At 38.0% G+C, this 26,335-nt stretch overlaps 1 protein-coding gene across 50 annotated transcripts in view; it reads right to left on the bottom strand.

Moving 5' to 3' along the window:
* The window catches only part of LOC109421922 (sodium channel protein para), a 521,170-nt gene that overhangs the window by 360,943 nt on the left and 133,892 nt on the right, over nt 1–26,335 (bottom strand). For all 50 annotated transcript variants that reach the window (XM_062855155.1, XM_062855169.1, XM_062855173.1 and 47 more), the window contains exon 3: nt 14,314–14,415. The gene's annotated coding sequence lies outside the window, so the exon portion shown is untranslated. The remainder of the gene's footprint in view (nt 1–14,313; nt 14,416–26,335) is intronic.

The following is a 26,335-nucleotide window of genomic DNA, read 5'->3' on the forward strand; positions in this document are numbered from 1 at the left end:
TTGAAGTTATTTCGACATATAAAACATACCATGAACTTGAACTAAATGCAGCAAACGAATCATGTATAGTTTTGTAATATTTTATAATATCGAATCGATGTGAAAACCTCGATTCAAAGCATTCGATTAAATTGGTGAATCGATTGTGTTGATCCGATTCAAATCGATTCACAAAAATCGATGTCTCAGCCAAATTTGACCAATGCTAGTAGCAACTGTACAACTTGCGCTGTCCTGGCAATCCCACGTGACTCCCACTTAAACGCATTGAAGTACCTTGAAACCACTTCTAAACCCCTCTGAATCTCTCTGAAGCGCTTCTGAAAGCCCCGAAGCTCTCAAGAACATCTCTGAATCCTACTGAAACCCTCTGAGGCATCTCTTAAATTCCTCTGAAACCTCCTAAACCCATCTTAAACATCGCATGCCATGGGCTGGGGGTGACTAAATTGGAAAGCGTGTAAAAGAGGAGAATTTTTGTATAAATTATGTCAGAGCTGCAATGAGGAAACTTAGTTTACGAGAACAGGTCTTGCTGCTGGGTATTTGACGTAGCCCAAGGGAGTTTCAGGGCATTAAGGGGCATTAAGTATTACGAGGTTTTAGGGGCGTTTCAATGGGTTTTAAGGGCGTTACAAGGGATCGCAGAAGCATTTTTAATGCGTTCCTGGGGGTTCTAGGGGCATTTCAATGGGTTTGCTGAGGTTTCAAGAGCGTTCCAATGCATTTCTGGGGCGTTTTAAAGGGTTTTAAGGGGCTGCCAGGAGGTTCCAGGGGATTTAAGGAACGTTCCAATAACGCTCCGAAAAGTTTAAGGGGCGTTTCAGGGGTGTTTCAAGAACCTATTAAGGGTGTTCTAAGGAGGGGACCCCATAAAACGTTCATGAGACTCCCTAGAACTTCCAGAGGACCCACTGAGACGACCCGATGGCCCTCTTCATACGCTAATGTGATCTCTTGGTATACGCCCTGAAATGCCCTTGAGACCTCCTGATTCCTCGCTTAGACCCCCTGTGGTCTTCCGAAACACCCATGTCACCCCATGAAAGGTTAATGACACCCCTTGGAACGCCCCTGAGAATGCTTGAAATGCTTCTGGGACCTCCTGGAACAACCCTGAAACCTCTTGAGATGCCTTGAAATGCCCCTGAGACCCTCTGAAACACCACTGAGACCTATTGCAACGCCCCTGAGATCCCTTGAATCTCTGGAATCACCCTGATACACCCTGAAACACCTTAGGACCCCTTTTAACGTTCCCGAGACCATGACCATGTCTGAAGCCAGAAGCAAGATTGGCCACTTGGTGGTCTCGGAATCGATTCCCGGAAATGTGGCCAATTCTCGCGCTTTGTATGACCTTGCCGTATGGCACATCCAAATTCGCAGAATTTCATAGATAATTCATCAGTCATCAAACCAGCAATCAAAAACAACACTGTCCGTGTCCACCTAGTAGTTCCGGAACAGGGTCGCGGAACCGGTTTTCAAAACCTCGGAAATGTGGTCAATTATCGCATTTTCTATGATCATGCTGTCCGATCCATCTAAATTTGCAGAATTTTACGAATACATCAGTGCTCACATCAGATATCAGACCCAAGCAACACGACTTGTTTCAAAGCCAGTACCAGCAACATCAATGCAATTTATTCACTGTTTGTATTAAGGACAACAGAACATAATTGCTTCTCCTTTGAAACGCAAAAAGCGCAAATTCTAAATCGTTATGTAACTTGAGCTAAGGGAATTGATAAAAAAAAGAAAAAAATGTCCAGACTCGAACCATGGACACCAGGATTATTAACCACTCACCTAACATACTACACCAGAAGCTCTGTGAGAGATTTGCTGCTCAACGCACCATAAAAGCTACTGAAGTTACGCGTTACTTCATTGTATCTTCTTTGTCACAAGTTAGAAAGCTGTCAAAATAAAAAGACGCGCAAGTTTTCTGTAACACATTTGGAACCTAATCTGAACAAACAAACCACAGTAAGATGTTTCATGTGTGTTACATAGCACATTTAATGCAAGCTGACTGTATTGTCACTTGTGAAGAATATGTTAGCTCCGCCTCCATAAATCGATGTCAAATACGATGTTTTTTGTAATTCCTATGAAACAAAGCTGCAACTTAACGATATTTGGAGTTTAAATGCAACTCAACTGACAAGATTGAAGTTGCGTGTGCTTTTATTGCAACTCTTTTAGACCAAAGCATAGAAAGCCACATTTTGGATGATGTTGCAGGTGCTGCTTGGGGAGGCAAGATTAGCCACTAGGTGGTCCCGGAACCGCTTCCCAGGACCCCGGGAAGGTCGCCTATTTTAACATTTTGTATGGCCTTGCGCAAGGGTATCTCTGAGAAAATCATCGGCCTCATTGAAGCACAGTACAGAGCATTTTCGTGCACAACGGTGTCTTGTCCGATCCCATCCGGGTCGTTGCTGGAGTGAGGCAAGGATGTATACTATCACCGCTACTGTTCCTCATCGTAATCGACGAGATCCTGGTTGGTGCGATTGACCGTGATCCAAACCGTAGATTGCTGTGGCAACCCATTACCATGAAGCACCTAAATGACTTCGAATTGACTGATGACGTTGCTCTCCTAGCTCATCGGCGCTCTGATATGCAGAGCAAGCTCGATAGTCTTGCCAATCGCACCTCAGCGGCAGGTCTTACCATCAACGTCAACAAGACCAAATCGTTGGATGTAAACACGGTCAACCCTTCCAGCTTTACGGTACCTGGGCAATCAGGGGAGAATGTTGAAAGCTTCCAATATCTTGGAAGCCAAATGGCGGCCGATGGCGGCACCAAGATCGACATAGGTGCACGGATCAAGAAAACAAGGGCTGCTTTTGCGAGTTTGAGAAATGTATGGAAAACAACAAGATCAGTCGACGCACCAAAATCCGAATTTTTAACTCGAACGTGAACTCTGTGCTGTTATACGCCAGTGAAACCTGGTGTGTATCAGTGGAGAACACGCAACGGCTGCGGGTGCTCATCAATAGATGCCTGAGGTATATAATTTGAGCATGGTGGCCTCACAATTGGGGAATTCTTGAAGGATTTTTTTGGATGAGCAACATGCATAAAGTTTAGAGATTGAAGTGTAGAGTTGGTGGGGCTTGAAGGTCTTAGTTCCAGAATAGTTTGGATGACCAAGATCAGTAGCGGAGCCAGGATCCTGATAATGGGGGGGCAGCGATTATTTGGCGTATCCAGTGTTATAGTAATTTGGCGGCAAGAGACATATTAAAAGAGCTTAAATCGTAGGAAAGGAATTCGGTTCATAATTTGGCGGCGGCACAATGTTGGTCATACTCAAGTTGGTACAAATTGTGCTTTTTTAAATACTATCGCATCATGTCGGCGCTTCCCAAGTAACATTTTCAGTTAAATAAACTAGAAGAGGTTCTTAAAGCTTTTATAAAACAAAATAAGAGGTATTAGATTTTAAGACGGTTTTAAAAAACTCTTCAAGACTAATTAGCAATCAAAATGTTACTTGGGTTAAGACGTTTAACAATTTAACATTCCAACTTGTTTTTTTTACATGACCAAAAATTAAACTCAGTGTGCTACAATGTTAATCAAAAGTTTCATAGACTTTTTTGCGCGAACAGCAAACTTTTTGCAATACCATATTTTTCTAGGATGTTTCCTTTCCAGGCGTTTTATTTGACTGGTGTTTGTTAATTTAATATCCAAGTTTCGGAACTTTCCAAATTAATGTTATTTTCTATCGAATCACTAATACATTTTTTTTATTATATTCAACAATGTTTTATATCAGTGCATTCAGGAGATTTCATTTTTTAAATATGCAACTGACAATTTAGTATATAAAAAACCAACATGATTTGCATTACCAGTGGTGTCATAAAGTTTACACCAAGCTAATCACTAAGTAACCAGCTCTTTATAAAAATAAAAAAGCCAAAAATGAGAATATACTTCTTGTAAAAAGATAACCAATCGTGCTTTGGTCCAAACATAATTTTACTCAAGCTTTAAGATTTTTTGTTCTCTTATAAACATAAAAGGCCTTTGTGGAGCAACTTCTCCATTTATCATTATCAATATTATCACTATACTTTACTAAATTCCAATTTAATGTTAGAAAGCCGCCAAGTTTGTTTAGTTTTTCTTACCTTCTTGTTGCTGTAAGAAAATCGCCTATTTGATTGATATTTCTGCGTCCACATGAGAAATTTTTATCTTTTTGATATTTTTTTTGTGCTCCCATTGGAGAAAAAAAATCCTTTGTGATTTTGGAAGAGCTGAGGAGCCTTCTGTATGTAAGAATGTTCATGAAATTGTCTCGTAATTTTGAGCGCCCTCAGAAATGTAAAGAAAAGTTACCTGTGTCATTTTTCAAAATATTTTGCTTCCCCATATTGTAAGAAAAATCTTTTTTCCAGTATGAACAAACATTTTATTCCACCTTCTTGAATTTAATAAAATGATTTTTCGAACTATTCTGTGCCCTCTCACACATTGAGTAATAACTGATGTGAATATTACAATTTTTGTGCCCCCATACGTTAAAAAAATATCCTTCATGATATAGGAAATTGCTTCTTCAGAATATTAGAAAACCGCCTATTTGATTATTGATTATTTTTGCACCCTCATATTTGCAAAAAAAAACTCTGTGATATTGGGACTACTCCCTGGGTTTATTTCAAAAATTCGTCCTCGGACGTCTTCAGAAATTCTTCTAGGTATTTCTTTAGAAATTGCTTCAGAGATTCCTTCGAAAATGTCTTTAGGGATTCCTCAAGGGATTCCTTTAATAATCCTTCCATGAAATCTATCAAGCAATCATTCGGAAATTTCTTTGGAAATTCAATTAGAAACTGCAAAAATTTCTTAACGGTTTATTTTAGAATATTTTGCAGGATTGTTTCAAAAATTCATGGATCATCAGAATTCCTTCAAAAATTCTTCGAGAGCTTTCTCCAGAAATTTCTCGAAGGGTTCATTTAGAAAACCATTCACGAATTTCTTCAAAAATTCCTCCATTGATTCCTTCAGAAAATTCTGCATGGTTTTCTTCAGAAATTTCTCCAGTGATTCCTTTAGAAATGAAATCATTGGAAATTATGCCAGGGATTCCTTTTGAGATTTCTCTGAGAATTCCGGTAAGAATTATTTCAGGGATTCCTTTAGTAAATCCATAGATTCATTCAGAAATGTTTCTAAAATTCCAAAAGATTCATCCAGCAATTAAGAGCTAAAAACAAAGAACTCTTCTATAAATCCTTTCATGGATTCCATTCGAAATTATTCCATGGATTGCTTTAGAAAGAATTCCCGCAGAAATTCTTGCATTATTAACTCCAGTGAATCTAGCGGGAATTGATCCAGAGATTCCTACAGAAATTCATACAGAGATTCTTGTGTTCCAGTAGTTTTCCTCTGTATATTTCTTCAGAAATTCTTCCAGCGTTTCCTCCAAGGATACTTCTAGAAAATTGTAACCGTTGTTACAAGGTTCAAATAAGTTTTTTAAATATGCGCCATGTTAGTCGAGGATTTAGGTAGGTTCACATACTTCAGCGATTAGAAAACCACTGGGCTGCAAACATGTTCTACAGCTAAACATGGCGTGAATCAAGTCACAGTTAATGACGTCACGAAACCAATGAGATGGCTGAATGGTTCGAAGGACTTTCGGGGGGCGGCCATCGTCCACTTTGAAACAGGCGAGCGTGTAGATCAGACGTGCTAAAGTTAAATAGTGGAGTGAACAAAGCCAATAGTAAGGCCAATAGTGAGGTGTGCCAAGGTTATCCCGAATTCAGGTAACTAGACCCTCCAATACCAGATAGATCGAGACTGATCCTGGAATGTCCTGCAATAAGACCTTTTTTGTACCGTTTTTATAACTAGCCTTCTGATTGGCGCGTCGAAGGACCGCCAGTGCACGCCACGATCTGGGTTGCCGTAAGGTGCCCAAATCTAATCGTAAAGGACCGACACTGTTCCTCTGGCTTCGGGCCATAAACGCTAAGGAGGAACTAGCTCTCGGGCAAAAGCCCTAATTACCAAGGAGAGATTCCCTTCTCGGTTCGACAGAGGGCGGCCTTGCCGTCGTCGACCGACTACGTTTGAAGGAAGCGCCTGTAGTCTAGAACCAACTCCACAAACCGCCATTCCAGTCCATCTCCAACGCCATTGTAAGTTCGGGTTTCCAAAGATCATCGGTAGCTGCTCCACCATCTTGCCGGTGGACTACAACGAGCCTGGTCAGCCATCGCTGGAACAGCAGCCCCGTCGCGAGCGCTCGCAGGTTTGCAGCCAAAGAAGGTACGTGCAGTGAACCAGTGACCCAAACAACAGAACACCAGAATACACCGTAGATTCGAACCGCTTTAGTGTTAATTATTTAAATCCTTGAGCGCCCTTATAGATCCGCGAAGCCCCTCCGGTTGCCCGGTAGCGCGCCGACCCTGTGACTACGTCCGAGTCTCGCGCTGCTGAGTTGTTGTCGGGCAGAACATTAGTTTCAAAATTTTCCACGGATTCAGAAAATTTCCTGAAATATTTACTAGCCATTACTACAGAAATTCAATTGGAAATTTTTCATGAGATTTTTCGGATTTCTCCAGGAATATTAAAAAAATCCTTCTGGTATTCTATTGAAGGATTTCTTCAAGAATTCTTCTAGAGTTTCTCAATAATTTTTTTTTTTGATGTTCCACCAAGCGTTTTCCAGGAAGTTTTCCTTGTTATTCCTTCAGAAATTTCTTCAGATATTCCTCCTGAGATTCATTCAGGACTTTTCCTGGAATTCCTTCAAAAATACCTTCAGGGATTTTTACTGGAATTAGACTGGACATTTTTTCAAAAATTACTTCATGCATTCTCTTAGTAATTCCTCCATGGATTCCTTTTGAAATTTCTTCAGGGATTTTTTCAGAAATATCTCCAGAGACTCTTTCAGTTTTTTAAGGATTTTTTTAGGAATATCAGTAAAAGTTGTTCCTTGGATTTTCTTCGTAAAATTCTCCTAGAAATACCTCCTAGAAATACCTTTAAAATCCTGCGGAAATTCCTCCAAGAGTTCCTCCAGCATATCCTTGAGAAATTCCTTCAGGGATTCTTGTAGAAAACCCTACAATGGTTCTTTCTAAAATTGTTCCTCCGATTCCATCAGAAATATCTCCTGTGACTCATACAAAGATTCCTCCAGAGATGTTTTATCAGCAGTTCATCCAGAAATTTCACAAAAAAAAAAATACTGGAGGAGTTCTAGAATTTCTTAAGGAAACCCGCTTAAGGATTTTCTGAATCCATGAAAGAACTCCAGAAGATACCTGTGGAGATTCCTAGAAGAAAATATAGAAAAAAAATATGAAAGGACAAAAATTCTTGAAATAATCGTTGGGGGACCTGAAGGAGTTCCCTGAGATATCTTTAAAGGAATTCCTAAAAAAAATCATGATAAACTTCTGGAGGAATTCTGGAAATAATTCCAAGGAAACACTCTTGGTGGAGTTTATGAAGAAATTTCTGAAGATATTTCTTAAGGAATTTCTGGAGGAATTTCCTCCAAAAAGGACATTTTTGATGGATTTCTGAAGAAATCCCTGGAGAAATTTCTGAAGTAATTCCTGAAAGAACTTGTGGAAATACCTCAGGAGAAATGCTTTGAAGAATTTCTTGTACAATTTCTCTAGATATGTGTGAAAATCCTGCTGAAATTTTTGAACACAAAAGCTCTAGTAGAATTCTTAAAGGAATCGCTATGAAAGTTTCTGAAGGTAAAGAATATTTTGAAGGAAACTCTAAAAAATGCCTGGAAGAACTGAAGAACCCTCTGCAGCTACTCCTAGAAATATTCCTTGAACAAATGCCAAGGAATAAGGCCCTGTAAAAACTCCTGTAAAATTTCCTGAAGAAAGGTCTGAATAAATTCTAAGATGAATTTATGAAGCAGTCTTTGTATGAATACCTAAAGAAACTTTGGAGAAATCCCTCGAGGAACTGCTAGAAAAATAACTCCTGGAGGAATTTTGGAAGAAATGCCTGAGGGAATCTCTGGAGCAATTCTTGATGGTATCAATCCACCCCCCAACCATCCCGGCCCACCCGAATACCTGAAAGAATCTCTGGAGAAAAAAAATCTCCATAGAAAAATTCATATAGGAATCGCTGAAAGAATCTGTGAACGGTCTCCTGCAGAAATCTCTAGAGATAGTTCTGATGGAATTTCTAGGTGTAATCCTACAAGAAACTGTAAAGAAATGTCTGCCGGAACGGCATTTTTGAGAAATCTCTGGAGGAATAACTGAAGGAATTCCTTGAGAAACCCCTTGAGGAATTCCAACAAGAATCAATCGAAATAATCCTGGAGAAAAATTGCTGGAGGATACTTTAATAGAATCCCTGAAAGAATTCCTTCAGAAATTTCTGAAGTAATACATGTACTAATTTCTGAAGCAATCATTGAAATAATTTCTTAAAAGTTCCAGGAGAAATTCTTGGAGGAATAGGGTAAAAAATATAATTTTGACAATGGACATGTATGTAATTTGGACAGGCACTGTGCTTTATGTCTTGTTCCGAAGAACTAAAAAGAACACATTCTTCTAAATATCGATAATTGGATCAATCAGATCCTTTCTATTGATTTAAGTTGAAGACACGATTAAAAATTAAGAATTTACTTCAAAATCTTCCCAACCTTTTTGAGGTGGCGACCCTTCAAGAATTGTCAAAACATCTGCGGCCCAATCAAATTTTTTTGAAGTAAAACAATATGATTTAAATGAACGAAACCGAGTTTTTTTTCGTTCAGTGACGTAGCCAGAAATTTAGGGATTGAGGGATTTTCGACGATCAATGATACTTTTTTTTATTCGACACTCACATTTCGTAAAAATTATGTCATGAATATTCAATTTGAGTTAAAGCTGAAAAATAGCGGCGCAGCCGAAAATTTTTTCTTCTGAAGGCGTTGTGTACTGAACATTTGTTGTTCAAGTTGTGGCTTTTGGGGATGGCGGTATGCAAAATTAAAAATTGGTATAATTTACACAAAATAGAATAAAAATTTAACAGTTTCTTGGTAACATCGCGGCCCCCCTAGACTGGCTTCACGGCCCCCAGGGGGCCGTGGACCACCGGTTGGGAACCCGTGGACTAGATGATCAACTTACAGTACAAATTTGTGATTTTTTGATGCACTTAATGAAAAGTTACAAATAGTTGACCTTATTTTAAATGACAAAATGTTGCCTGTCCAGATAATTTCATTTTTCGCTGTATACTTATGTACGTTTGCGAAGTACTGATTAAAACTCGGTGAATTTAGCTATCAAGAACCATTATCTGAGAAACAATATAATGTTTACAGTTCATAAACATTTGATCATGCTACGCATAGTAAGTTCTGATTGATTGGATTTTGTAACACATTTTGAACACAACAGTTTAAACTAGATGAAAATCCAAGGGCATTGCATACTTTTAGGCATTTATCGGTGTATGGGGGTTTCTGTTCCAATTTACAAAATTGCTTTCAATTCGTAAAACACGCTTCGCTAAGAGATTCAGGGACGTATTTGAATTTTACTATGCTTGATCTACCGAGAATAAGTGGCCATTCTTTGAAAAAATACTCAAAAAGCAGTTTTAGAGCAGATTGTTAAAAGGCGTTGATAAATGACAAAAATATCTACATTTTTTTTGTCTAAAAAGTTTCATATAAACTTGGTTTGCATCAAAATACCTCTGAGACGGCTCTTCATATGTATTATTTTGAGCTTCGTATGCTTTTTGCTTAACTGATTTACATAATCTATGTTATAAGAAATACAATACCTCCTGCACAATCAACGTTTTCCGCATTATCAAAGATATCCTGTTTTACGGTAGCCAAATGTTAGATGCAAGTTACATGATTTTGGACATCGATTTGTTTTTAATGTTGAACTATCGGCAAAGTAATTGTTAACCAATTGAAAGAAACTTCCTAATTCACAACTGGAATTTTTCTTCTCTTATTATTATTCTCTTATTAACAGTGCATTGAATAGTGAAAGAAATACAGTAGCATGATCGGTTTTATGATTTTGAGCAAAAAAACGTTTTTATTTTTTGCACAATGCTGGTGAATGCTTCATCTGAAATGCAGCATGGCCTAGAGTGCAGCAAAAACCTGATAAGAAAACGCCAAATAGTAGGCAAAGTTCAACTCAAAAGAAATCATACTCCAACCTTAAAACGTCTGTTATAGTGTTCTCAATCAAATGCCAACGCGAAAGAGTGAAACTGCTATTACCCTTTCATGCTATCGCTAGAGAAACATGCCTTACCCGAATAAGTTCAAAGAACGTCTGAGTCCCTATATATAAATATCTTCAGTTCAGTTCAGTGAAGTGAAGTGAATTTTTCTGAAACATTTTTTGGCGTATCTAGTGAAATTTAAACGGAAATTTAGAGTTAGGGGGGTCAAGTGCCCCCCCTTGCCCCTCTTTGCCTCCGCCAATGACCAAGATCACCAAGTGAATATTGCTAAATTATCAGAATTGTTCTCTGTGGCTCAAAGAGTAGCGTAGATTATATTCCGCGAGCATTCGCTACAATTAATATATTCTAAGATTTACAGATATTGCGACCCATTCTTCAAAATACATTGGGTCCATTTGTAAACCAATGGACACCCAAACAGCAACACCTAGAGATACTCGTAATATTATGAGGTGCAACAGACACAATCGTCAAAGAATTAAGCTGATAGAGTGAACAGAAACAAGAGTAGAGCCTGTAGACCTTGTAGGTACTAATTCCAGAACAGTTTGGAAAGCCTGAAATATGTCATGAATGTTCCAAAAACATTATAATTGTGCATTGAGGCTCCATCGGCAGTATAGACTACATTCCACGAATATGTTTTACAATTTAAGCATGATACAGTATGTAGACATCGTAAACCAAACTTCAAAATGTTTTGGAGGCCATTTGTATTTCATGAGTTTTCTAGGAGTGCTTTGAGGCTTTCTGAGTACCGTAGACTATGTTCTGTGATGATTCATCGTGTATAAAAATTGGTATAGCATTTTGGATTTGTGACATAAACTTCGGAGTACTTTGGAGGCCTTAAAATAGCTCTGGGATCAAAACTTCAACAGATTATGATGAGTAGTAATCAGGGATTGGCGGCATGCACCGTGCGGTGCGAAAAAAGGGTGTGCTTCACACAATCGCAAGTGCTCGTCTCCCGTTTTGCCGAGAGACAAGAGACGTATGAGTGAGAGCTTTCGTAATTGTGCGAGAGACAATCGCAGCACTAGCTCTACGGCGCAGGGAGTAATGCACGGTGCTTGGGACTGCGCTTGTCTCCAAACAGAAAAAATCAATTAATAAATTAATTGAAGAGTTTGTGTTTTCGGCAAAGTTGTTAAGCTCGTCAAGGGTTGACAAGTGATGGGTCGTTTGATTCGAAATTTTTGCAATCATGCGTAGTATCAAGCCAAGTGCAAAGTACGGAGACAAGCACCGAGAGAGTGCAGCGTGAGAGACAGGAGAGCTCCAGCGCGCGGCAAAGCAAGCGAGCAACACACAACCGATTGCGCGTACTCGTCTCCTTCTAGTTTGTTGTGCTGTCTCGTAGCAGAGTGTGCAGCACGCAAAGAGTTTTGAGTCGCACCCTATCCCTGGTAGTAATACTTTGCATGTCAAGGATCAGTGAAACCTATTGATGATTAGCAAAATGAGGAAATTTGGGCAAAAACATGTAGAATTTATAAAATATACAAAAAGCCCCGTATTTTCGGCTACCAGCAAAAGGGGGGAGGTACCATGCACTTCTTAGCCCAACTATTCCCCATGATTATAAAAAAAATCAGGGAAAATGTTTTAAAACAAAGAAGATATTGCATTTCTGTCAAAAATAGATCGTCCCGGGTGTTTACGAGTTGAACCGCCTTGAAGCTCAACTGGGAGCCTGAGAAACCCTCAAAGCTCCCTAAAACCCTTTAGATACCAGTTCCCCCCACCCCTCGCATGAAACGCCATTAAGCGCCTCTGAAAGCCAGAAATTTCCAAATCCATAATTTTCTCTAAAACCCACTAAAGCGCCATGAAACTCATTGAAATGTCTTGGAACGCATTTTAACGCCTCTGGAAATCACCCTGACACTCCCTTGTAACTCATCTGAAAGTCCGGAAGCCTCCTAAGCTTCCCAAAATCTTCATGATATGCCTCAATATGCCTTGGAAATGCTTAAAAACTCCACATGATATTTCCCAAAGCTCTCCCTAAAGCTAATTGGGGTAATGAGATCTGTTTTATATGTGTTTTTTTGTATGTCTAATGTTTGTGATGCCTCTAGTCATCTACTGGTCTATTTAAATTTCATTACAGAGAAGCTCATGATAAACAATAATTGTGAAATGTGTAGAATGTGTTATTATTTTGTTAATTTACATATCATTACATGAACCTCTTGAAACTTACGGAAAAACCGTTGTTGAAGCCCTTCTGAAGCTCCGTGAAACGCATTTGTAACCCCTTTTAAACCCACCTGGAGCTAATCTAAAAACCTGTGAAGCTCCCTAAAACTCCCAAGAATCCTCCTAAAACTCCCCGAAGCCTACAGAAATTCCCCTGAAATGCTTAAAAATGTCTTCGAAGTCCTCTTGAAGCCCTTCGCAATCCTCTAAAACTACTTGCAACTCACTCAACTTCTCCTGGGGCACCTACTGAACCGCTGAAATGCCTTGCAACCCTTTCTAAACCTCTTCTGAATCCCTTTGATGCCCTTCTAAAAGCCCCCAAGAACTTCTCTAAAGCCACCTGTAGCACCCTGAAAAGTCCCTGAAATCCCCCTGAAACCACCTCAAAAGCCTCCTAAATCCCGCATAACTTACACACCTTAAAATCTCTTGGATACTCACTCAACAAGGGGTTTCAAGGGGCTTAATGGGCGTTTCAATAGTATTACGGAGGCTTCAGAAGCGTTCCAAGGTACTTCAGGGGCGTTTAATAGAGTTTTAAGGCACATTTATGGACATTCCGAAGAGGTTTCAGGGGCGCTTCAAGAGGTTTTCAGGGGCGTTAGAGGGGGTTCCAGGAATGTTTCTAGGGCGTTCCAATATGATAGTGATATATTTAAAGGCAATTCATGGCATTTCAGGGGCATTAAAAAAGGTTTCAAGGGGGTACATATAACTGAGAGGGTGGAGGTAGTCGTGTGGGTAGCCTTTTTAAATCGTTTCAAGTGGTTTCAGGGGCGTTTTGAGGCATTTCAGAAGGATTCAGAGGGTTTCGGAATTATTTGTTTCAAGATGTTTCGGGAGTATTTCGATGGGGTTACGGGGATTTCACAGACGTATAAGTAGTAGTTCGGGGGTTTAGTCAATATTATTTAAGTGATATTATTTTTTTATTTAATAAATAAATTAATTAAAGGACATTAAAGCAACGGAGGTTTCAGGAGCCATTAAATGGCGTTACGAGAGTTTTAGTGGTGTTGACATGGCATTCCAGGGAGTTTCAGGAGGTTTCAAGAAAGTTTTAACGGCGTTACGGGAGGTTTCAGGTACGTTTCATAGCGTTTCAGGGGTGCTTCAATGGGCTTCTGGGAACTGCTAGAGCCTTTTAGAGGCGTTCAAACTGGCTCCAGGGGCATTTCAATTACAATTGATTACAAGCATTTCAAAAGCGTTTCAATTAGATCATGAAGGTTTCAAGGGCGTTTCGAGACATCTCAGGGTCGCTTCAAGGGGTTTTCAGGGTCGTCTTAGGGGTGTTTCAGGTACCTTTTAATGAGGGTCCTCCTGAAGCGCCAATGAGACTCCCTGGAACTTTACTGAGGCTCAAATGAAACGCCCCTGACATCCCCTTAAGTTCCTCTGATATTCCTCTGGTATTTTATTCAAAATTACATAATTTTAACAAAAAAAAAATTTTGTTTAAAATTATTAAATTAGCTTTTAATTTCTCTAAAGGTACCTGAAAATTTTACCAACTTTTACTACGAACCTGAAAATTTTACCAACGAAACCAAAAAACTCTATACCAGAAAAATAATATTTAAAATGAATGCAATGCACACGGAAATCTACCTTTGTCTAATTCACCGTTTTCTAAAACCGAATCCTTAAACTCTAAATATGTTTGCAACACAGGAAATTTTCTCGAATTCTGCTTGAATGAAATAGGCACGTTTACCTCTCCTAGAAGTTACACATAGCCCTTCTTGGTCAATATAATAACCAGCTATCTAATTTACCCCCTTTCGCAACAAAGTAAACAACGCACACGCAGCTAGGTATAATACTTACATGGGGCTCATGAATCTCGTGCCACAGATCACAGTAATATACACGGCGCCATGTCGAAAATGACGCATCTATCTTCGCCTATCCACTATGGTGATGATGAATCTGTAACGAAGGGAAAAGAGAAAAGTCGAACAAACAACTGTTAGTACTGTGATTATCATAGGAATTTCTGCATTACATGTGAGTATGTAAGGAAAAGGATATTCAAGGGATTCCTAATTGGATGACTAATATGAAAGATGAGCAAACGAATGCCGAGTGATAGAAAATGGTAAATTGTCATGAGCTACAGTAATATTAAAAGAGGGACAATGTGTAATGGAATTCTTTTCATAATGAATCTCACATCAGTTGCATAATGAAACAGTACAGAAAAGTAGGCCATAATGACACTGAAACGATTTGTCTAAAATAAAAATTATGGGCTGAATTGCTTAAAATAATGTACATTCTTATATGTACCCTGACTAATTCGTGGAAAACGTAGGATAGGAAAAAGTCACAATATCAAATCAACACCTGGATTCGATATCACTTTCCACCCGGGAAGACGTTGTGAATACAGATTTATCCGCTTAAGCAAGTGTGGGGCTGCTCATAAATCACGTAGACCAAAATTGGGACATCTCAGAAACCCCCCCTTCCCCTTATAGACTTTTGTCCATACAAAAATTTTGATATTTGTATGGAGCAAAGACTTTGGCCAGAAACCCAAGAAGTCTACGTGGTTTATGAACGGCCCCTGTGCATATGAGAGTAGAGCTGACGTAAAAGTCCTTTGCTTATGTGAAACCTATCCTGATTGCAAGTTCCCGATTCAATGCAGCAGCAAACAACAACAACGTTTAAGCTCGAAGACAGCTGAGGAAATTTCTTCGACCAAGAGCCGAGAAAGTTCACGAAAGTCGTCATTCCGGGACATAGCAGCACCACTCGTTCGCCAGAGGTGGTTGTTGTGTAAACCAACAATCAAAAAGAATTTTCTGTTGCCACTGGCTCCATGCTCTCGATGTCGGTGACTACAGTACTGGTTAGGTTTTTTGAGTATATGTGGAACGAAATTTATTTGCAACGACCATCACAACTAAGAGCAAAAAATAACAAGAATTTAAGGTTATGATATCATCTTCTTCAGATATAATGAATCTTTTAGGCTAAAATTTTGAATTTAAAAGGATTTTTCGTCATGTTTTTCATTTTTTTTTTAATTGGCGAATGGAAAATGCCTTAAAAGTGAGTCACTTTGTCTGTACACAGCCATTCATAGATACACATGCAGACATCATGTCAATTCGTTGAATTGAGTTGATTGGTATGTAAGATTTGTCTCTTCGAGCCTTCTTTCGAAACTTTTTTGGCAGTTCATATAGCCCCTCACACTTTGGTGTACGAGAAAGGCAAAACGATCTCTGAACAGAATGTTGGCGAAACTGCGAAGACTACTTTTGATCAGTGTCATGGTAAAATCAAAGCATCACAAAGTTTCCAAATAGCAGCGCCTCCATTTCTAGTGCATGGAAAATGAAGGGGGACGGGCCAATTACCTTGGGTTTAGCTCAGCAGTGGATAGTTGGGTTGATTCCAGCCCCCAACATCGGATGATGAAATTTTCTCCAATCACACAGAAAGTCCGTGCACCATAGTGTCTTCAATTGGGTGGTTTCTTCGAATTGGTAGGTTTTATCATTTGCACTACAACTCGCGGCGGTTGGTTTTAAAAAACTACATTTATTTTAAAACATTCGGTACCATGCAAAAACCGGTTTATTTGACTTAGACACTACTTTAATTTGGACTTAACATTATGCACTAACACAACTTAAAAACTAACGAATTAAAAATGACCGTGGGTCTACCGCCCATGCTGTCCGGTTGTCTGGTTGATCTGCACTGAAGTTCGGTCCGGCTCGTTCAGCCAGTCTGCCCTCCGGAGATGAGATGCGATGTTATCGCTGGCAAGAGAACTCTCACCGCTCTTATCAGGCTTATGTTGCCTCCTTATCACTCCCGTTGCACAGGAGCCTCCGATGATGGTGATGATGATGACGATGACCACCGATGGCGCTTGACCTGCAGTTTCGTATGGCTGAGAGCAGGTAGCTAGTTTGCGGTTCTCCGAGCCGGTAGGTAGCCGATCGTATCACCACCGTTGAACATTGGAAGTGTGATAAATGCTGGGTTTACTTGAGCTGCGCTTCGATTGCTTGCGAGGGTAACAGGGTTGTAGTTCGTGGGGTTGTGGTGCTCTCAAACAGAAAAGATCTAATAAAGCCTGGTCCCTTAAAACATATCTGAAGAAATTCATACTTTACCAGAAACATTACCAAAATTTCCTCCATAAGTTTTTCTTTGAAAATTCTCCAGGAACACTTTTGGAAATTTCTCAAAAAAAACCTTCTTGGAAAATATCTTTTGCGTTACACCAAGAATTCCTACAAAGTTTTCTTCAAAAGATGCTATTCCAGAAGAATAGTTTATTCACAGAGATTCGGAGATTCTTTCAGAAATTCCTCTAAGGCTTTCCTTTAAAAATTCAGAATTTTCCCAGGAACTCAGTATTACGGTTTACTATTATTGATTAAATATTTTCTTAGTTGTGATATATTATGTGAAGAATTAGCTTTAGTCAAAATTCACAAATAAAAAATAAAAAACATTGTGATAAATGTCTTCAAGGGTTCTCTGATTTTTAAAATAAATTTCTCTAGAAAAAAATATCCGGAAATTCATCTGGAAGTTCCTCCATAGGTTTTCCTGAAATATCTTCAGTGATTATCCAAAGAATTCCTCCAGTACTAACTCCTTCAGAAACTGTACAACACATGTTTAAATTTTTTTTCACATGTATCCCCAGAGTTCCATTTTTAAGAGATCCCCACAGACTTCCCCTCTAGTTCCAAGCAATTATTCCTAGGAACTTCTTCTAGAGTTCTTCCACAAGTTTGTCATTTTTTTCTATTGGAATATAGGACGTATCTTGAGAAATTACTCCAGGTATTCTACCTGAAATCATTTAAGAATTTTTTGTCCAGTAAACCCTCTAAAAAAAATTCAGAAAATTCTTCTATGAATCTCCAAAAATGTTGGCAGGGGATTTTAATGGATTCCTACGGCCAATCCTTCAGGGATTTGTTTAGAAGTTCCTTCAGGAGTTTTTTTTTAAGAATTCTTCCAGTAATGTTTTGTGCAATTTTTGAAAAGATTTCTGAAAAATAAAATCCCTGGAGGAACATCCAAAATGTTTCCTGCAGAAAATTGAAGGAATTCCTGAAATAATTTCAAAAAGACATTCCAGCTGGTATTTCTAAAAGAATTCTTGAATGAACTTCTGAAGAAGTCTCCAGTAGAATGCATGTCGAAATTTTGAGAAGAACTCTTAAATGAATCTCTAGAAGAATATCTGAAAAATCTCAAGCAAAGGTGAGTTTAAAAAGAATACTTGGTAAAACTCCTCGTGAAATCTTTGACGAAATTCTTGGGAAAAATATTGAAGAATCTTTAGGAAAATTCCGGAAGAAACTTTTTGGTAATATTCTTGGAGGACTTTTTGAAAGTATTCCTGGAAAAATCTGTGGACGTTTTACTGTAAGAATTCATGTAGGAACACCTGTTGGAAAAAATCTTGAGATATTTCTAAGGAATTTCTGTAGAAATTCACAGAAAATAATCAAAATAAATCCGTTAAAGAATACATGGATATATTCTTAGAGAGCTTTCTGGAGAAATACGTGGAGGAATGTGTGGATCCTGAAGGAATCTCTGGACGATTTTTTGCCTGAATCTGTGAAAGAAATAATGCAAGACCCTTCGAAGGAATGTATCCCTGAAATCACTGAAATAGTTTATGACAGAATTTTCTTAACGAATACCTTGAAGAATTTTTGAAGTAATTCCTGGTGGAGTTTCGAAAAGATTTTTGGAGATTTTTTTTGAGAATATATGAATAAAATTGTGTAGGAATTTTTAAAGTATTTGTAAGGATTTCTGAAAAAAATCCGAAGGAGCTTCTGAACAAAAAAAAACCTGGGTAAATTTAAAGACAGAATTTCTGGAATAATTTCTGAAGAAATTCATGGAGAAATATTGGAAGGAATCTTTGGAAGATCTCTTAAAGGAATCCTTGGACAAATTTATGCAGGGGATCTCCTGGGGAATATCTAAAAGAAGGAAGAGGAATTTCTAAAGGAATCTTAGGAAAAATGCCTGGAGGAATAAATTTTTTCAAGAAGAATTTCTGAAGAAATCCTAAATTTTCGTTTTTCCCAGGAATCCCAGGAATATAATAAAATTTCTTAAGAAGAATTTCTGAGGGAATTCTGAATTTTTGTTTTCGGAAGAAATCACTGAAAGCATTCCTGGAGGAATCCGTGGACGTTTTTCTGAAAGATTTCTTTTAAAGACTTGAGGAAATCCGTGGAAGCTTTTCCAGAGTACTTGGAGAATTTTCAGGGGTATCTTACTTGGAGTAACCTCGGGGGACAGTAACTTGGAGTATCCTCGAAGATACCACTGCTTTAAGTTAGAAATTGCTGAGAGAGTGGGGAAAGCCATCCTAGGCAAACCCCTGATACGCCACAAGAGATATTCTTTCAAAAGTTCTATAAACAAACTTCAGATAGCTGCGAAAAAGCATTCATGATTCTGGATTCTGGATTCTGGATTCTGGATTCTGGATTCTGGATTCTGGATTCTGGATTCTGGATTCTGGATTCTGGATTCTGGATTCTGGATTCTGGATTCTGGATTCTGGATTCTGGATTCTGGATTCTGGATTCTGGATTCTGGATTCTGGATTCTGGATTCTGGATTCTGGATTCTGGATTCTGGATTCTGGATTCTGGATTCTGGATTCTGGATTCTGGATTCTGGATTCTGGATTCTGGATTCTGGATTCTGGATTCTGGATTCTGGATTCTGGATTCTGGATTCTGGATTCTGGATTCTGGATTCTGGATTCTGGATTCTGGATTCTGGATTCTGGATTCTGGATTCTGGATTCTGGATTCTGGATTCTGGATTCTGGATTCTGGATTCTGGATTCTGGATTCTGGATTCTGGATTCTGGATTCTGGATTCTGGATTCTGGATTCTGGATTCTGGATTCTGGATTCTGGATTCTGGATTCTGGATTCTGGATTCTGGATTCTGGATTCTGGATTCTGGATTCTGGATTCTGGATTCTGGATTCTGGATTCTGGATTCTGGATTCTGGATTCTGGATTCTGGATTCTGGATTCTGGATTCTGGATTCTGGATTCTGGATTCTGGATTCTTGATTCTTGATTCTTGATTCTTGATTCTTGATTCGTGATTCTTGATTCTTGATTCTTGATTCTTGATTCTTGATTCTTGATTCTTTATTCTTGATTCTTGATTCTTGATTCTTGATTCTTGATTCTTGATTCTTGATTCTTGATTCTTGATTCGTGATTCTTGATTCTTGATTCTTGATATATTTTGAATTTAAGTTGAAAACTTGCCATCTGTTATTCCATCAGAAATCACCTCGTATTATCAACAGAAATTGTTTTGAAAATTTCATCAATTTTATGTTGCAGATATTCTGGACAACACTGTCCTCATGCTGTTTGCAAAAGTTCTTTGGAACTTGTGTCAGCGTTCGTGTAGCATTTCACCGTCTTCCTTTCTTGAACCACGGAAAAGCAGGACACGAGGCAAACTTTTATCAACAAATTATGCCTCTCTCCAACTTAAAAAAAAAACAAGGCTCCATCCTCAACAGCAATAATTGTGTATGCCTGGACTTGTGTCATTTTTTGTTTCCAAGGTGACGACGACGACGACAGCACATTCCGCAATGTTTCTAATCCTTACCAAAGGTGCTTGCTTGCGTTGTTGTAGCGTGACGTCAGATCAAACATGCGCACTAAGTCTCAGTTGCAGTCAACCAGTTAGTAGCGCCTTTATCCGACTGCTACTGACTGCCGCCTGATCGGCGGATATGATGGAGCTGTGGTCCAAAAAACGGGGATATCTCGACAGAAATCAGATGGAATTTTTAGGCTCCAGATCTAGAATATTCGGCAGGACTACCAACTTTACACCACAAGATAATAATTCTATTACGCCTTCAAATCTGCAACAGTGCCATCTTCACAGTAACCACAGTAACACAATAGATCACCTCACGCCTAATAAAAGGCAATTCGTACATCAACGTGAACCTCAGCCAAAGAGCCTTTCCTTAACCACAACGACATCTGCATGAGCTTGAGCAAACGTAGTGGTATATTTGGTCTGCGTGGGCTAGTGAATGCATCGTTACTGTCTCACCCTTCTCCATATTGAACTGAAATCTGATGTGACCAAAGCCGTTCAAATAGATTTCAAACAGAAAATTAAGGAGAATTCTGTTGACGCCAAATTCTTCTTTCTTGCTCATAGTGCACGAGTTGAATGCCAAAGAACACGAAATGCTATGGGAAGTGGAACTAACAACAGATCCACGACACCAGACGCCGTCGTCGGTCTGCCTTTGCAATCCGCGTCGACACCAAGTCTGAAGTGGAAATAGGACAATGGTAATGATACCTACTAGAGGTTATCAGAGGGCTCACACCCCGTCTCGGCGCCACTAGCTAGGTACTGGACTGGAGACACAAACCAGCAGCGACAATTAAAATAGCTGTAATTGCCGCGAGTGAGTCTGCTTTTAGTCGCCTGCTGATGCTATCATCTGGGAGGCCAGTATTTTCACGTGCTGTAGTAGATTTCAGCCCGCGACGGGCAGGCCGGCAGCTAATTAGACGTTAATGGAAATGTGATTCGGGGAAATCGACTCTGGCGGACTGATTCGGTGATACTGAGAAGTTGTCGAAAAAACGCGGGCTCCACACTACTATCGGAAAAGCTCCATCGTGTGGAAGATGTATTTTTAATGAAATCGCCACATGCTGCTACTGTTGATGGCGTACCGGGAGCAGGCACACCAACAATGTAATTGGTTGCAATTAGCTGAATGCAAATTTTATGAGGAATATATACATATTCAACACAGGAGCAAAAAAAAACGATAAAGTTGTGAAAGGCAACAAGTTTTTTTCACTTCGGAGTCAATGTAAGAATTTAAATTTACAAACACTTCATTATTTCTTATTCTGATGAGCGTACAACTGTGAAGCTACACACACACACACACACACACAATTCTAAAAGTATCTGGCTCAAGTTCTGGGACTTCATCTTCAGACTTCCACATGTGGAAAACTTCTTTTTCAGTTCCCAAACTTGCCCTCGGAAATAAAATGTTCATATAAAACTATGTTGCTCAGTGTGTTTTTTTTTCTGATGTAGATTAATGAGGTAGATTGGTTATCTTTACGCCATTAATCTTTGCACTACCTATTGCCTGTTCTACACTAGTTTTAGGAAGCTTCCTGCCCTATCAAGGAAAAAGAATAACAGGGTCAGGCGTTCGATAAAATAGAAATATGAATTAGCAGGCAATGTCCCAGTTGAGACGTAACGCCAGGGAGAAGTAGATGAAGAATAATTTCTTGAAGTCAAATACTATCTTAAGTTTAGCAGTCAAAAAAAACTTCTTCTAAAATATAATAAGCTTTCACACAAATCAGTGCAATTCCTTCCCATTTATGTTTCACTCTTCCTGTTCCGAAATTAGCTCCTATGTAATGCACATATCTATGCATTGCTACATCATTCACTGTACTCTCCTCTATAGCTTTCGTGTTGATACATATGCTAATGTCCATGCTAAGCATTTGGCTTCACCATTATTGTGTATGTATTACCAGCTGTAGGTAGCAACCTTACTGACCTCCATCAACCTCAATCTTGCGCCCTGGGCTCATACAGAGGATACTCAAAATAACTGGGACAGGTAAAATTTTCACTTTTCAAAAAATGTCAACTCGCTGTAACTTTTCGAAAAGGGCATCAAATATTCTCAAATTTTTACTGTTCAACAACTAGTTGTGTATCAGTGGTCAAAATTTGGAAAAGATCGGGCCATTCTACACAAAGTTATAAAGGTTCTAGAAAAAGGTAAAATTATCCGATAGCCAACTTTGAGCTGTTATATCTCCAGATACAATGATCCCAATGCAATGAAATTTTGATCATTTATGACTTATATAATGAGCTATTAAAAACATTTGACTAAACTTAAAATTCTTCACGCGAAAGAAAATTACTTCGATTAGATTATTTTTCTAATATAACACCAATTTATTCAAAACTTCATCATCGTTTCAAAATTCGAGATAGTAATTATAGTTCATTAAAATTCCTCTAATTGAATTGAATATATTTATGTTTCAAAGGAAAGTAACCAAATAGCCTTCATTAAATTGATAAAGTACTGGGATTCATATGAAAAATAGATAAATTTTCTGAAAAAACATGGAATAAATGAAATCGCGATAACTTTTTTTCTTATTAATAATTTCGAATTAAGTCAACTATTTTTCAAAGTTCATTATATTAGTCATAAATGATCAAAATTTCATTGCATTCGATTCATTGAATCCGGAGATATAACAGCTCAAAGTTGGCTATCGGATAATTATACCTTTTTCTAGAATCTTTATAATTTCGTGTAGAATGGCCCGATCATTTCCAAATTGGAACCACTGATACACAACTAGTTGATGAACTTACAGTAAAAATTTGAGAATATTTGATGCCCTTTTCTAAAAGTTACAGCGAGTTGAACATTTTTTGAAAAGCGAAAATTTTACCTGTCCCAATTATTTTGAGTATCCCCTGTTCCTCCCTGGGGCGATCTTACTGGTGCTGGTGGAACAAAGGAAAATGCAACACATTTCCCCCGCTCGCTTAAAAGGTCACCCCTACGACACATTTGTGCCAATCATCGCCATTCATGTGTGAAGGTAGGAATGGGAAGCATGAAGAAAGCAATCATATGGAGTTAAAAAGATGCGTCTACTTTTTCTTTTTGTCCCGAACCCCCCGAGCAAGGGGCAAGAATCCAGAAATACTACATATGTTTTTCAACGAAACCATATAAAACTAGCTGTACCCGGCAAACTTTGTCTTGCCTACTGGGTTTCCAACTGTCAAATTTCTCCATGTTTTTTGTCTCATAAACTTTCCTTGGGTGAAAACTAACAGAACAAAACTAAGACGACCAAAAGCGGAACTTCCGTTCGCAAGTTATGCGCGGTCCCACGTATGCCACTGCATTTTTATATATATAGATAGATGCACTTCAATGTACTGTATCATTTTGTCCAAAAAATAAATCGATGTTCGAAAAGTCGGGATGCTCAACCCTTAAATTAAACCTTTGCTAATTTGAAACATTTTTGTAGAACATTTCGATTTTCTAAAAAAAATATTTCGAGTTTCCGTCAAGGCAATTTTTGAAAAATGACCCTTTTTGTGAAAATTCTCAAAAAAAATCATATTTTCGTAATATTTTTTCGACTTCTGATTTTTTTCATTTTTTTTGTCTTTTCAATACACCTCTAGGCATTCTTGAAGCGTATTGGTTTTTGAAATGTTGTTATAAATGTTATATTGACGGTAGAACCCTTTTTATGCTGATAAATAATCTATTTGTCGAGCATTTTCCATCAAAATTTGCTAAAAAAAAATACACGTACTATTTTTTTTTCATTTTCAACCATGAATATTTTATCTGATAGCACTATTCATATGCGTCATTTCCCTGAAAAAAACAAGATTTAAAATATCTTGTGTAGAAGCTCAGATATTACGCTTATAGAAAATGGGCATTATGTCAAAAAATTGCAAAACTTTGTACCCTTAAAAGGGCACTGTAAAACGCATAAGCAATAGCCTATAGCTCATTGAAGGTAGCTTTCAATATGGCATTGAACGGCATGTGATCGGAAGCATCCTCAGAAATGTACTTTCTAGAAAAGGCATACAACTTTGTGTAGAAGACATTCCAAATTGGCAGGCATGTGAGTTCACATGAATAGGCCCGAGTAAAGTCTGATAGCACATTGGAAACTAAGTTTGATGTTGTGATAATGCCAATTTTGATAGCTCAGGTTGTTTAACGGCCGTTTTAACGGTTAAAACATCAAAAATGCGAACAGAAAAATGTTTATGTGACAGCAAATTGAATACAACTCCTGCTATCGATGATAGCAAATTGATAACTGTTTTTGTTATCAGCTCAAGAAAAATGAAAAATCGTAAAATGTAATGTGTTTCCGTTGATATCAAATTATAAATGCATGCACTAATGATATAGCTCTAGAATTACTTTTCATAGTTTACTATTTTAAACTATTCTAACACTAAATATTTTCATTAATTTAAAATGACTGCAAACCGAAAATAAAATTTAAAATCAAATTTAGTTACTGAATGGTAAAATTTGCTATTGGTTTGTTTGAAATAAGTGACAAAAGAGCAAAAATAATAACTTACATTGTTCTATGAAATTACTAAACAATGACAAATTTTGACATTACAATGGTAAACCAAGAACAAAAAAAATAAGGTTGAGAATTGTAAAATATACAATTTTTGAGTTATTGAAAACAAAACAATATCAACAGTTGTTATTTGCCTGTCACAAAAAATATCAAAAGTTACCATTAGAATAACCTATATTCAACCTTTGTCATTATGTTGTTCTCAATAAGCGCCAAAACCGCAATGCGATGGTTCATCAAACTCGTAAGAGGTCAACAATATGTCATCAATTGCAAAATTTGTTATTATAGTAAAATAAGACATTAAGTAGTTATTCTTCCAAATTTGATGAATGACAAGCGAATTGCATATTTTGATAAAACATCATATTATGCTATTGACATGTTGTTTTAAGCTCTTCATGAAGAACTCAGACAAAATAAGTTAAAACAATAAAATTAGTTATTCTTTTATTTTTGATTTGCCATTTAGGTGATAATTAAAGCAAATTAAAAACATACTATTAATTCCACTTTTTTATGCCTCGCATTTGAGGCTTTAGAAGGATAGCTGATTATCTCGGAGAAACACAAGGTCAACTGCACCATTGCTCCGGTTAGTGTAGTAAGGGTAGAACACTGTGGAGGGCGCCCTAGTACACCACAGGCTCCGTTAAGCAATTAGTATTTTATTAGTCTCCCCTAAACATTCATTCCTAGGCACAATAAGCATCACGGTGCCCCCACAGACCGTTATTATAAAATAAAAATGTCCATCAAAACTAAGTTCATGGCTTGAATCCTGGGGTCATTTTGCGCCTCTGGGCCAATTTTTAAATAATCCCTAGGAGGACTTTCGAGAAATCTTGATTTAATGTGTTATGCTGAGAAATATCAATATAATCCATGTTTGGATTGAACAATACCATTAAAATTCCCATAAAAATGTCCAAAAAATGGTCCAAATTATTTTCTATGTACTAGTTTACATTTATGGACGTTATAACAATTACACATATAAACTACCAATTCTACTCAATTAACTCTTCTTTCCTCGTAAGGTTTTTGTACGAGATCTATTATTTGTATGTTTGCCCATGAATTCAAAGAAATATCAATTTTTAGCTTTATTTAACTTTGATGCACAATATCTTTGTAACTACATCAGCTAGAAATTTGAAATTCTGGATTTCTCTTAGTTTTTATATTTATTATTGATAGAAAATTTCAGAACAAGCATTGGTGAAAGTCACTTTTCTGATTTTTGTCCGCCTGATACCCTATAGTGGCGCGGTTGGGTGTTTTTGATCCGCTGTCACGTTTTTCCTCGCCTTCTCGTGAAAGTGGTTCGGCCGATGAAGAATCCCGCGTACGATACCGAAAAGGATGAATGAGGTACTATTTTTCTGTGATGATGCACGGTGACTTAGTGGTGATAACCGTGAACACTTTTGTCAATTTGTGCACTTTTAATTGTTCGGAATTTGTAAGAACCGTCTTCGTTTGAAGATGTGTAAACGGTGATTGTTTTCTCGATTACTTTTGCGTGTCCGTGAAAAAATGATTTGACTGAGGATTATTGCAGAAAGTATCGTCAGTGTGACTCTCTGGTGCGCCGAACCGGGTCC

Source organism: Aedes albopictus, chromosome 3 (assembly GCF_035046485.1).
Source record: "Aedes albopictus strain Foshan chromosome 3, AalbF5, whole genome shotgun sequence".
NCBI classification, from domain to species: domain Eukaryota; kingdom Metazoa; phylum Arthropoda; class Insecta; order Diptera; family Culicidae; genus Aedes; species Aedes albopictus.